General features: G+C 38.4%; 1 protein-coding gene across 18 annotated transcripts in view; it reads right to left on the reverse strand.

The window, feature by feature from the left end:
- tbc1d5 (TBC1 domain family, member 5) overlaps window positions 1-13,623 on the reverse strand; it is a 519,702-nt gene that overhangs the window by 290,587 nt on the left and 215,492 nt on the right. The window lies entirely within an intron of this gene.

A 13,623-nucleotide genomic window follows, 5' to 3' on the forward strand; every position in this document is an offset into this window, starting at 1 on the left:
GGGAGTCCAGAACTAGAGGGCATAGGTTTAGGGTAAGAGGGGAAAGATATAAAAGAGACCTAAGGGGCAACTTTTTCACACAGAGGGTGGTACGAGTATGGAATGAGCTGCCAGAGGAAGTGGTGGAGGCTGATACAACTGCAACATTTAAAGAGACATTTGGATGGGTATATGAATAGGAAGGATTTGGAGGGATATGGGCCGGATGCTGGCAAGTGGGACTAGGCTGGGTTGGGATATCTGGTCAGCACGGATGGGTTGGACCGAAGGGTCTGTTTCCATGCTGTACATCTCTATGACTATCTCTCTCCTGTAACTGGCTATTTTCTGTCCATGCTACTACATTATTTTACCAAATAGAATCATTGAGATGTACAGCACGGAAACAGATCCTTCAGTCCAACTTGCCCATGCCAACCAGATATCTTAAACTAACCTCGTCCCATTTACCAGCACTTGGCCCATATCCCTCAACCTTTCCTATTCATCTACCAATCTAGCTGCCTTTTAAATGTTGTAATTGTATCAGCCTCCACCACTTTCTGTCAGCTCATTTCATATATGCACCAGCCTCCGCATGAAAGCTTTGCCTCTGAGGACCTTTTTAACGCTTTTCCCCTCACCCTACTTGACTGAATATCCTAAGTGCCTTTCAGAGTTGCCTTATCAAATGTTTCAATAATTTTGTCCAACAATTTACATAGTCACTTTTTTAAAAAATCTATGGCAAGGTAGAACAAAACAATATATATTAATGACTTGGGTGAGGGAAGTAAATATACAATAGCCAAGTTTGCAAAGGACACCAAAATAGGTGGGAAGGCAAGTGGTGAATATGATACAAAAACTCTGCATAGGGATAGAAATAGGATAAATAAGTAGGCAAAAGCTTCGCAGATAGAATATAGTGCGAGAAAATGTGAGGTTGTTGATTTGTAACAAGAATAAAACAGCCAATATTATTTAAATAGAGAATGACTGCTAAATTTGAGGGCTCTTGAGCACAATCACAAAAAATGAGTACACAAGTTCAGTATTTAATCCAGAAGGCAAATGGAATGCTGGCCTTTATTTCAAAATCTTGCTAAAATTATACAAGGCATTACTTTGATTACAGCTGGAATACGAGAAAAACTGTTGGGTGCTATTCTAAGCAAAGACATGTTCATATTAGAGGCAGTCCAGAGAAGGTTCGCCAGGTTGAAACCGGGTATGGAGGGATTTTATGAGGAGAGGTTGCCTATGTTGGGTACTTGCTCATTGGCATTTAGAGGAACAAGAGGAGACCTTATAATAACATAAGGTCTTTGGGGACTTATAGAAAAACATAAAACATAGCAACATGAGTAGGTTTCAGCCCTTCAAGTCTGCTTCACTATTCAAGATGACCATGAGTGATCATTCAACCTTATCCTCATATCCTTTGATCCCTTCAGTCTAAAGAATTATATCCATATCTTTCAGGAAGGACTTCAATATTTTCGCCTCATCAATCTTCTGTGGAGGAGAATTCCTAAGGCTCACCACTCTCTGCATGAAGAAATTCTCCCCCATCTCCTAAAAGGTGTACCCCATTAACATTAGATTGTAATCCTGGTTCTGGACTGTCCAAACATCAAGACTGTCCTTCCTGCATCAACTGTTCTAATTTTGTTCGAATTTTAAGACCATAAAACATAGGAGCAGAAGTAAGGCCATTTGGCCGATCGAGTCCACTCCGCTTCAAACAGTCCCTGTAGCAGATAGTTTCACATTTTCATCATCCTATTGACAAAGAAGTTTCTTTGAGTTCCCTATTGGATTTCTCATGAGTACCTTATATTGATAATCTGTGTTATGCTCTTCCCACAAAAGGCATAACTATCTGAATGATTATCCTTTATTACCGATCGCTGCTTTCCATCTTAAGGCCAACTAGTAATCCGTTCAGTCGCTTGTCTCCTGACTCCACATTCTCTGAACTTATTAGCCTATTGTGAGGCACCATAACACTGACCTTTTGAAAATCCAAATAAATTACATTGCTGCATTATTACTGTCTATTTTTCTGATGGTTCCTCAATAAATTCAGTAAAGTTAATCAAGCAAGGTGAAATCCAAGGTCACCACCCAGTATTATATTTTTCATTCACTCTTAATTCTTCTATTTTCTCCTTTTGTAGGGATTTCATAATTTTCCCCATCACAGATGTAATTTCTTGGCTATGTTCTATCTTCTCAAATACATGAGTTATGCAAACTAATCTCCATTCTCTGCCACACCCTTTTTAAATTAAGTATCAAAGTTGTCCACCAATGCATCTTCATTCCTACTTTGATGCTTTTGAAATATCTGGACGCAATCCATTTGTATCATAGATTTATTCTCTCACATATAGCTTTTCCCCCATTGAGGGATAGGGAATCAAATACGTACTGGTTTTAGTCTGGTGGGATTTATCAAAAACAATACTGCTGACTTTTGATAATCCCTCTGTTCTTCTGGTGACAGCTGGTATGTATCATTTTTCAAAATGTCCTAATGCTTCTTAACCTCTGGACTCAGTAATTTCCTTTACTCTTCTTTCGAACTAGACAGTAGTCATCAGGATTCTGACTCTTTAACAAAATCTTTGAACAACACTGTTCAGGTTTTTACTGCTGAACCCCATCTTTTCCAGGCCTGCACGTTTTAATAACCAAGTCTGTAAAACAGCTCAATTGACCTCACTGCACTCAAATACAGGATTACATTCATTTTTAAGCTTGTTCCATTGACTTAAACTTTCAGTTCCAGGAGCAACGTGTATCAAGAGGGCATCCCCCACACAAAAAATTGTGTTTTTCCTATGTAACGTCCTCTTTAGCCATTCTATGAATCTCATTAATATGATGTTGACGATCAGAAGAAAAGTAATGCTAATATGTATTTAGTTTGTTCTTTCATTCAGTACAGATCTTCCAAATACTTGTCTCTCAAGATCAACAGCTTCATCATTCTGAAGTTTTGAGTTATGCTCAAGAACACAAAATCTTCCCCACAGTTCCATGATACCAGTATTAGTTGCAGCAGTCTTTCAGTTTCAGAGCCATGGTCTCTCCGTTCCACCATCAGGTGAGTGTTTGTATTGTCTACCTCAGCAATCTTCTAAATCTTGGTATTTGTAGCAATGTTCGTACATTACCAACAGTGCGATGGAAAAACAATATTTTTCATAATTGGAAGACTGGCAGGGTACATAACAATGCAAACAATATTAAGAAGCTGTCAAAAATTTAAAACCCAAAACTAAAAACCCAATCAAAACATTTGAGTACGTAAAACTTTATCTCAATGAATGGCAATTTTAAAAAAGTTAACTGGAAATAATTGAAAAGTAAACCTTTGCTATGTTTATGAGGAAACAATAGAAATAAAACTAATTAAGTAGGTCTTTTGAAGAGCCAGTGCAGGTAGAATGGGCCATCTGGCCTCTTTCTATGCCACATGATTCCATAAACTTAGAACTTACCAATGCCCCACATTAAATACTCTATCTTCAATCAGGAAAACAATCAATTTTCATCTTTAGACATTTGGATAAGCAGTCCGGAGAATTTTAGACTTTGATTAAATGTTATTTTAGATGTCATATTTGTGCCAATAACAGCTGCGTTGTGTACAGAGATATTACGATACCAAGTTGAATACAGACCTTGATTAATTTATCCTGAAAGATTTGCTATCTAAACTTTCTACCAATTTTAAGTGCTGTTAGTCTTTAAAGTCATTAGTCACTACCTCATCTGAGTGCATCAGAATAAATTTACATTGCTAATGAACATTTGTGGTAAACGTATTAATGGCACTTCTAAGTATCAATTCAATGTTAATAACTTCATGTAACACAAGGAGTTTATTTTTTTCATGAGACGTCACAAGTCAAAATGCTTGCACTCAAATTTATTGAGTGCATAAATGATTCATTTTGCACCTGGGTTCTGCACATATTGTAAACTGCAAAGCTGAACTTTTTTCTATACTTTGTTTCTTAGATAACCTTGAGTTAGAGCACTGTGACATTTCAAATTAAACAGTATTGACCTTCATTTTACTCAATGCATACTTAGGTTATAAAAAACTAGGAAAATTATAATTCTTAACAAACTGAAGATTTGAAAAGGAATAAAACAAAGTAATATCCAGAAGCATAACACAATCTTTGATAACATTTTTAATTTTCTAAGAGTGGTCCTCAGTCAAGCTGAATAAAATGAGCATTTACAAAATTGGTCATCAATTTGCTAGAGCAGCTCAGATATAAATTTCCCTTAAGTTCGAAAGAACACTTGTGACATAATTTACTGCATTCCTGATGAAGGGCTTTTGCCCAAAACGTCGATTCTCCTGCTCCTCGGATGACACCTGACCCGCTGTGCTTTTCCAGCACCACATGTTCGACTATAATCTCCAGCATCTGCAATCCTCACTTTTACCTAATTTGCTGGATGTGCCAGGTGATGACAACAAGGCCAACAACGTACCTGGGACTTTGATAAGTGATGGCGCAAACAGTGCATCACCTCAATGTCATGATTAAAGAATTGAAAAATTAAAAGTCAGTCAAGGAGGAGTGCAACTTTAAGTGGGTAAGTTCTAATTAGGTACCAAAAGAGGGAAAAAACAAGAAAAATAAAGAGTGGATAAATGAAAGAGGGGTAAATAAGAAAGAGAAATAGAGGAAAAAAAACTTTAAATTTAACAATTTTCAAAATTTCCAAATCTCCCAACTGAAGGAATGCAACTACACACTTTATTGTTTACCTTCTGGGACAAGTTAACTAGGAGTCATCAACAACGGCCACATTACTAAAGCAAAACCTCTGCTGTTACTTGGAAGATTCTGGATTAGTGGTGCTGGAAAAGCACAGCAGTTCAGGCAGCATCCGAGGAGCAGTAAAATCGACATTTCGGGGGCTTTTGCCTGAAATGTCGATTTTACTGTTCCTCGGATGCTGCCTGAACTGCTGTGCTCTTCCAGCACCACTAATCCAGAATCTGGTTTCCAGCATCTGCAGTCATTGTTCTTACCTTGTTACTTGGAAGACCTGATTTTCTGTTTTGAGTTAATAAGCAACTAATATACACCTGCAGCAACTTTCTGAAAATTTTGGATAGGCTAAACATAGATGACTTTTATCATGAAACTAACAGAATGTTTGGAAGAAATTGCTAGTGATTCACAGATTAAAGAGAGCCATTCACACAGTTACTGCTTCAGAAAATTCTAACCCATTATATCATGACTGTTATAGTTAACTAATGGCCAATTAACAACAATTATTTCTGATATTGTAGTAGAATTTTACAACAATCTCTCTGTATAAGTATTATCAAAATAAAGGTGTAAAATAAAACAAAACAATTTTAGGAAATGGTTATACCCTCCACATCCAATGGCTTTTTTATTCACTCATGGGATATGGCTGTCACTAGTTGGACCGACATTAATTGCCCATCCCTACTTTCTCTTGAAAGTCATGGGAAGTTGCCTTCTTTTACCACTGCAACCTACTTGCGCAGATGTTCCCACAATAACATTAGTGAGGCAGTTCAGGATTTTGATCCAGAGATACTGAAGAAATGATGATATATTTCACATTTGGAATGGTAACTATCTTGAAAGGGAACGTGCAAGTCGTTGTGTTCCCATGTTTCTGCTGTCTTCGTCCTCCTAGATGGGAAAGATCCTGGATTTAGAAGGTTCTGTCTGAAGAACTTGGTGAATTTCTACAATTTATGTTGTAGATCATGCATGCTGCTGTTACGGAGCATCAGTGGTGGAGGGAGTGAATGTTTCTCAATGTGGTGCCAATCTATCACGCTGATGTGTCCTGATGGTGTTAAGCTTGAGTGTTTTTGGAACTGAACTCATCCAGTTAAGTGGAGAATAATCCAACACACACCTGACTTGAGCTTTATAGACGGGGTGGACAGGCTTTTGGTAGTCAAGCGATTAGTTACTTGTTGCAGGATTTCAAGTTTCTGAACCTGCTCTTGTAGCCACAATATTTATTATGGCTAGTCCAGTTCAGTTTCTGGTCAATGATAACCCTTCAGGATGTTGATAGGTGAGGATTCAGTGATGGTTATGCCGTTGAATGTAAAAGGACAATAGTTAGATTTTCTTCTGTCAGAGATGGTCATTGCTGGGCACTTGTGTGGGATGAATGTTACTGGCCAATCGCCAACCCAAACCTGAGCCTTAATCCAGAACCCCAGTTCTATTTTTCAATTATTATTTGTTGCAATATGCTTCTTCTTTCTTATTAGTCAAACCTAACTTTTGATCTTTTATCTGTTGATGGTCAGGAATGTCTGATCCAAGGTAAAACAAAATATTATTAAAGGCAAGGAGTTGAACTTGGGTTTCCTGAATTGATAAGTTATTTCAATTTTATATCACATGTCTCCAATATACATATTATACATTTTGCTTTTGCATTTGTTACTGAGAAAGCAACCTGTTTTTAAGAGCATCTTTGATAAAAAATTATTTTGTAAATTTGTTAGTCATTTCAGTCAAATAATATGCCAAATTAAATTCAACATTGCAGGTGGATTACTGGATAGAAAAGACCATTAAACCACATATATCAAACTTTAATGCAAATTTTGCCTGACATGGCCTTCAAATTAATGGATTATAATTTAGATGTGAAGACTGTATCACAGAAATGCCATACATTCCTTTCCATTGTTGAAACTTATACCTTTGTGGGTGGCGTGTTTAATAGTAGATAAAAGCTTGTCTAATTTTTGTATTCAATTAGAAGTATCCAATGAGCATTATTTCTGTTTATCAAAATTTAATTTTCAAACCTTTTTTTAAAACAAAAGAACGCTGACTTATTAGGAAGAGGCAAAATTGTCAACTTAGCACACACAGCAAAACTTTTCATCTAACAGTGATGGCATACACAGACCACAACAAAAATTAAGTACTTTTTTCTATTCATCCTTCAAATGGAATTGAACTGATTTCTATGTCAGAAACTCATTTGTATTCCGTGCCAATTACATTATTCCTAAATCTGCCTTGGACTGACTTCAAATTACATGTCAAAGAACAAGGCAGAGGAAAACACCTCTGATTGCTTCCTTCTATGTCGCATTCTCTTGCTACCCGCTCTTACTCACTAGAGTAGCACTTGTGAATTCCAAATTCTGTATCCTTGGGTTTACCATTCATTACAAGACTTCCACAATCTGTTTTATTCCATCCTTATGTTCATTTTGACATCTTAATGTCCACTTTCTCATTATTGTCATTCTCTTTACTACAGATCCTATTTTCATTTCCTTAGGCCAAATGGATCCAAGTTAATATTTTCACATTCGACAATCTTTCGAAAGATTTGGCATAATTGCATTAAGCATCATCGGCCTCTCCTCTGCTAAAACTGCTCATAAACCCAGGATCATTCTGGAATCCGCCATTCTCTTTACTACAGATCCTATTTTCATTTCCTTAGGCCAAATGGATCCAAGTTGATGTTTTCACATTCGACTGGCTTCGCCTTTCGAAAGATTTGGCATAATTGCATTAAGCATCATCGGCCTCTCCTCTGCTAAAACTGCTCATAAACCCAGGATCATTCTGGAATCCAAAGTTAAATCATGGCCTTCTTTTTCTTAATTAACCAATCTTTTCTTTAAAGCCTCCTACCCAAGCGTATGCCCTTTTCTCCAAACAAGTCCGACGGGCTGATCAACATCTTAGCCACTAAGGTTAAGACTATCAATTCGTCGGTTTTCTCCCACCCCTGAAAGGCACAGCAACTACAGGCCAGTGATCGTTAGGTGGTTTTCAGAAACAATAATTTAGGACAACATGAATAATTGTTTGACAAGTGCTGGTTAATTAAGGGAAGACAGCATCAAATTATTAAGGGAAAATTATATTAACTAACTTGGAGTTTTCTAAAGAGGTAAAAGGGAATTGATTAGATTGTTTATATGGTGTATGTGAACTTGCAAAAGGCATTTGCTCATAGAATCCCCGCAGTGTGGAAACAAGCCCTTTGGCCCAAGTTCACACCGACTCCCCATAGTGTAACCCAACCAGACCCATTTCCCTCTGACTAATGCACCTAACACTATGGACAACTTAGCATGGCCAATTCATCTAACCTGCACATTTTTGAATTGTAGGAGAAAACCAGAGCACCTGGAGGAAACCCACGCAGACACAGGGAGAATGTGCAAACTCCACACAGACAGTTGCCCAAGGCTGGAGTCGAACCCGGATGCCTGATGCTATGAGCCAGCAGTGCTAACCACTGAGCTACCATGCTGCCCCATGGTATCTGACACAATGTCACACAACAAATAGTGAGTAAATTATGGCTCATGGTATAAAAGGGACTGCAGCAACATGGAAACAAAATTAGCTGAGTGTCAGAAAGGATTAGTGGATCATGGCTGTTACTTTGATTGGTGGAGTTATCAAGGGGTCAGTGAGGGGACCCTTGTTTTTCTTGGCATTCATTAATAATCTAGTTTGCTAAGCAAAGCCTACGTTTCAAAATTTGCAAAAATATGCAAAACTTAGAAGCATTGCGATTTGTGAGGAGGATGGTTCAAAACTTTAAAAAAATACACAGATGCCAATTAAGACAGGGATAAGCTGATGGAATGGGTAGACCAGTGGAAAATGAAGTTAGATGTCGAGAAGTGTGAATCAATTCATTTTACTGGAAAGATTTGCTCGGAGACATAATATAAAAGAAAGGGTTTAATTTTACAGTGGATACAGGAGCAAGGAATCTGGGTGCATAGGAGCATGATTTATTCAATTCAATATTCTCTAGAAGTAGCAATAGAGGATAAAATGATTGCAGACAAATTGAACAGACATTGTGCCAGTCTTCACCAGAATGGAAACAATTAACATCCAGAAAACAGGGAGGGATGGAACTCAAGGAAGTGACTATGAGCAGGGAAATAGTACTGAGTAAATTGTTGGAACTGAGAGTTGACAAGTCCCCAGGTATTGATGGATTTCATCCTTGGTTCTAAAATGTAGCTAGTGAGATAATTGATGCTTTGGTTTTATTTTTCCAAAACTCATTAGATTCAGGGAAGGCTCCTTTAGAAAGTAAGATAGCAAATGTAACTTGCTTATTCGAAAGGGGAGGGCGCAGAAAACAGGAAACTACAGGCAAGTTAGCTTAACATCCATCATGGGGAAAATGTTAGATGCTATTATTAAGGACATTATAGCAGCATACTTCAAGGTAATCAGGTTAAGCTAATATGATTTTATCAAAGGGAAATCATGTTTAACTAATTTACAGGAGTTCTTTGAAGAAGCAACTTGAGCTATGGAGAAAGAGGAAACTAGTAGATACATTGTACTCAGATTTCCAGAAGGCATATATCAGGTGCCAGATCAAAGGTAATTGTGGAAGATCAAAGCTCATGGTGTTGACGGCAACAAATTGATATAGAATAAGACTGGCTGGCTAACAGGAAGCAGGGAACAGGAGTAAATGGCTTTTTTTCAGGATGTAATGATTGATATGCCAAAGGGTCAGTGCTGGGGCCTCAATTATTTACAACTTACATAAATGATTTGCTTCAGTGTAACAACTAAATTTTCTGATGACACAAAGATAAGTAGGAAAGTGAATTGTAAAGTGGATATAAGGAACCTACAAAGGCCTCTAGACAGGTTATGACAGTGGGCAGAAATTTGGCAATTGAGCATAACGTTTAAACATGTCAAACTGTCCATTTTGACAAAATAATTTTTAAAAAGCATTTTACCTAAATGGTGAGATTTGGCAGAAGGCTAGTTGCAGGTACAGTAAGTAATCGAGAAAGCTAATAGAATGTTATGTTTTATTGTGAGGGGCATTGAAGGCAGGAGTTGGAGGTTATGCTCCAGTTATACAGGCATTGATGAGTGTACAGTACTGGTCACTGTATTACAGGAGGGTGTAAATGCAAAATGAAGCAGCTCAGAGAAAGTTCACTGGACTAATACTTGGTTGAGTGGATAGCTTTGTGAGGAAATGTTAAACAAGCTAGGCTTGCATCCTCTGCAATTTAGAAGAGTCAAAGGTGACTGAACTGAAATACAAGATCCTGAGGGGACTTAACTGAGCAGATGTGGAAAGCATGTTTTCTCTTGTGTGGGTAAATAGAACTAGGAATCATGGGTTAAAAATAAGTGGTGCCCATTTAAGACAGGGATAAGCAAAAAAAATTCTCTCAGTAGATTGACTCTCTCAGGATTAAGAATCTTTTGACTTCCCTTCCGCAAAAGTAATGGATGCCAAATCTTTAAAAAATTTTTAAGGCAGAGTAGATGAATTCTTGATTACCAAAGAATGAAAGATTATCTGGGGAAACTACTCTAATAGAGCTATGACAATAAGCATTTAGTTGCCAATGTGGAAAATTCCCCAGGTATGTCCTGTCCACAAAAATTAGGATTAATAAAACCCAATTAAGACTACATCAGTCCACAAGGCGAATGTGAGGACTGCAGATGCTGGAGATCAGACTCAAGATTAGGAAACTGATGATGGGCTCCTGCCCAAAACATCGATTTTCCTGCTCCTCGGATGCTGCCTGACCTGTGCTTTTCCAGCACCACTCTAATCTTGACTACATCGGTCCATATTCTATCATCAAGCTGATGGAACAAGTCATCAACAGTGCTATGAAGCAGCACTTATTCAACTGCTCACCGATGCTCTCCGTTTAGGTTCTGCCAAGGCCATTCAGCTTCTGATTGCACTACAGCCTTGGTTCAAACATAGGCAAAAGAGCTGAACTCAGATAGGAGGTGAGAGCAAATGCTCTTGACATCTTTGCAGCATTTGACCAAATGTGGCCTCAAGAAACCCTATCAAAAGTCAAGTCAATGGAAATGAGGTCCACTGTTCAGGGTCATACTTGGCATAAAGTAAGATGGTTGTGGTTGGGTAAATTATCTCAGCAATAAAGAATATTTTTTTAGATGCTCATCAGGGTTGTGCCCTTGGTGCAACCATCTTTAGCTGCTTCATTAATGAATTCCCTCCATCATAAGGAGCAGAGACGGGATGCTTGCTGATGATCTTTATATATATAGAATCTAGAATGTACAATGTCTAACAACATTTGCATCATCTCAAACAATGAATCTGTCAGCATCCTTATGCAATAAGACATTGATGATATCCTGTCTTGGGCTGATATGGGCCAAGTCACATTTATGGCTCAAGTGTCAGGGAATGACAATCTCCAATAAGACAAGATTTAACTATCTCTCCTGGACATTTAAGAGAATTACCATTACTAAATATAACACCAATATCCTAGGAATTACAACTGACTGAAAACTGAACTAATGAATGCTGTGCCTATGAAAACAGGTCAAAATCTGGGAATTCTACAGCACATAACTCACCTCCTGATTCCCAAAGCATTTTCTAGTATCTTCAAGGCACAATGATGGAATATTCTCCATTTGGCTGGATAAATTCAGTTCCAACAACAATTGAGTGGTTCAACATTAACCAAGGCAAAGCATCTCACTCGAGTGACACTCCATCTCCCATCTTCAACATTCACACTGTCTGCCACAGACACATACAGCAGCAGTAAGTTTACCATCGACAGTTTGTAGTGCATCAACTGTGACATCTACCACTTAGGAAGACAAGTGAATAGATGCATGGGAACAATGCCTACTGCTAACTTCATTGAAAGTAACTAACAATGGAAAAATTGAAACTGAACATTGAGTTCTTCAACATCTTCAAAAAGGAATGATCTTGATATGGTATGGGCTCCCAGAGTATTAGAGTCAAAAATCATGGAATTAATTAAGAACCAAACAATTGCATGCTGATACACTGCAGAGTTTTTTTGGGTGGATAAACAAGATGATCAGAATTACTATTCTTAATCATAATTGTCTTGAAATCTTCCACCTATAAATGATATAAATCTTTACATTTCTTTAGCTTTTTGATGACAGAGGGTTAATCGCTAGTGCATCATCGATGCAAATCTATTAAAATTGAACTAACAGCAAATGATTGATGCAGCAGATTGGATTTCAATGTAACAGTATGTATTATTCTCTGACTTTGCTAATATGACTGAACTTGGGAAGTGAGGCAAATGGGGAGACAAAGCTAAAGAATAGAGGAATAGAAAATGATAGAGACATAAGGAGAAAGCACAGAGCAGGAGATGTAAAGGGTGGTAGAAAGTACATGGGGGGGAAGTGGAGAAACAGAAGGGAGTAGATGAAAGAGGAGGTTGTATAGAAAAGATGGTGGAAGACACAGAGGAAGAGAGCTCTTGTGACAGAGAGAGAGAGAAATTGTATGAGGAAGGGGGGAAAACTACAAAGGGGGAAAAAAAACAAGGAGAGGGATTTGACAAAGTGGGTAGAGTGATAATAGGGCGTACTCCCCCAAGGGGATGGGAGTGGAAGACTGATGCAGAGAAACAGAGACAGAAAGGGGCCTCAGATAAAGCAAAGCAAAGGTCCCAGCAAATGAGAGGGGACCAAACTACACAAAGGAGGAAAGGGAGAATGGAGCCATACAAAGGGAAGAGAGAGGAATAGAACACATAGAAACAGAATTACTGATTAAAAATCTGTTTTTCTCAGCCTTGAAGAGGAGGCCAAATATACAGCAAATGGACCTCAACAGTTCAAGGAGGCAGTTCGGCACCACCTTCTCCAGAGCAAAGGTGGGCAATAACACTGGCCATGCCAGCAATGCCCAAATTGCATGAATGGATAACAATAAAGTAAGGCACACAGAGGAAGAGGATGTTGGACAATGTATGCTTCTATATGCTTCTATATATTTGTGAAGATCAGATTATTTAGCACTGATCATTACTTCGGGAACTCTGTATTAATAGACTAAAGCATGGTATCTGAAATATAGCTGATGTAGGGATCCTGTTAACAGATTAATTGACTGAGAGATTTTAAATGCTGCTGTCAAAGATAACCATTCAGGTTGCCATTGATTTATACAGGTACAGTAATCTGTTCCCTTTCATATAGTTAACTAGGTACAATGGCTCCATCTGTGTTCAATTCCTAGACTGGTACAATTATTTTGAATTCAGTTTTTACAGCTTCACAATGCTGAAGAATGTAACCAGTGTTAAGCAACACGACTCCAGACCTCTGCATCCTCATCAACTATAGCAAAATATGTTGTGGTGTTGTTCGCCGAGCTGGGAATTTGTGTTGCAGACGTTCGCTCCCTGTCTAGGTGACGTCCTCAGTGCTTGGGAGCCTCCTGTGAAGCGCTTCTGTGATCTTTCCTCCGGCATTTGTAGTGGTTTGAATCTGCCACTTCCTGTTGTCAGTTTCAGCTGTCCGCTGCAGTGGCCGGTATATTGGGTCCAAGTCGATGTGTTTGTTGATAGAATCTGTGGATGAGTGCCATGCCTCCAGGAATTCCCTGGCTGTTCTCTGTTTGGCTTGTCCTATAATAGTAGTGTTGTCCCAGTCGAACTCATGTTGCTTGTCATCTGTGTGTGTGGCTACTAAGGATAGCTGGTCGTGTCATTTCATGGCTAGTTGGTGTTCATGGATGTGGATCGTTAGCTGTCTTCCTGTTTGTCCTATG

The sequence above is a fragment of the Chiloscyllium plagiosum genome, chromosome 5 (assembly GCF_004010195.1).
Source record: "Chiloscyllium plagiosum isolate BGI_BamShark_2017 chromosome 5, ASM401019v2, whole genome shotgun sequence".
Classification (NCBI taxonomy): Eukaryota; Metazoa; Chordata; class Chondrichthyes; order Orectolobiformes; family Hemiscylliidae; genus Chiloscyllium; species Chiloscyllium plagiosum.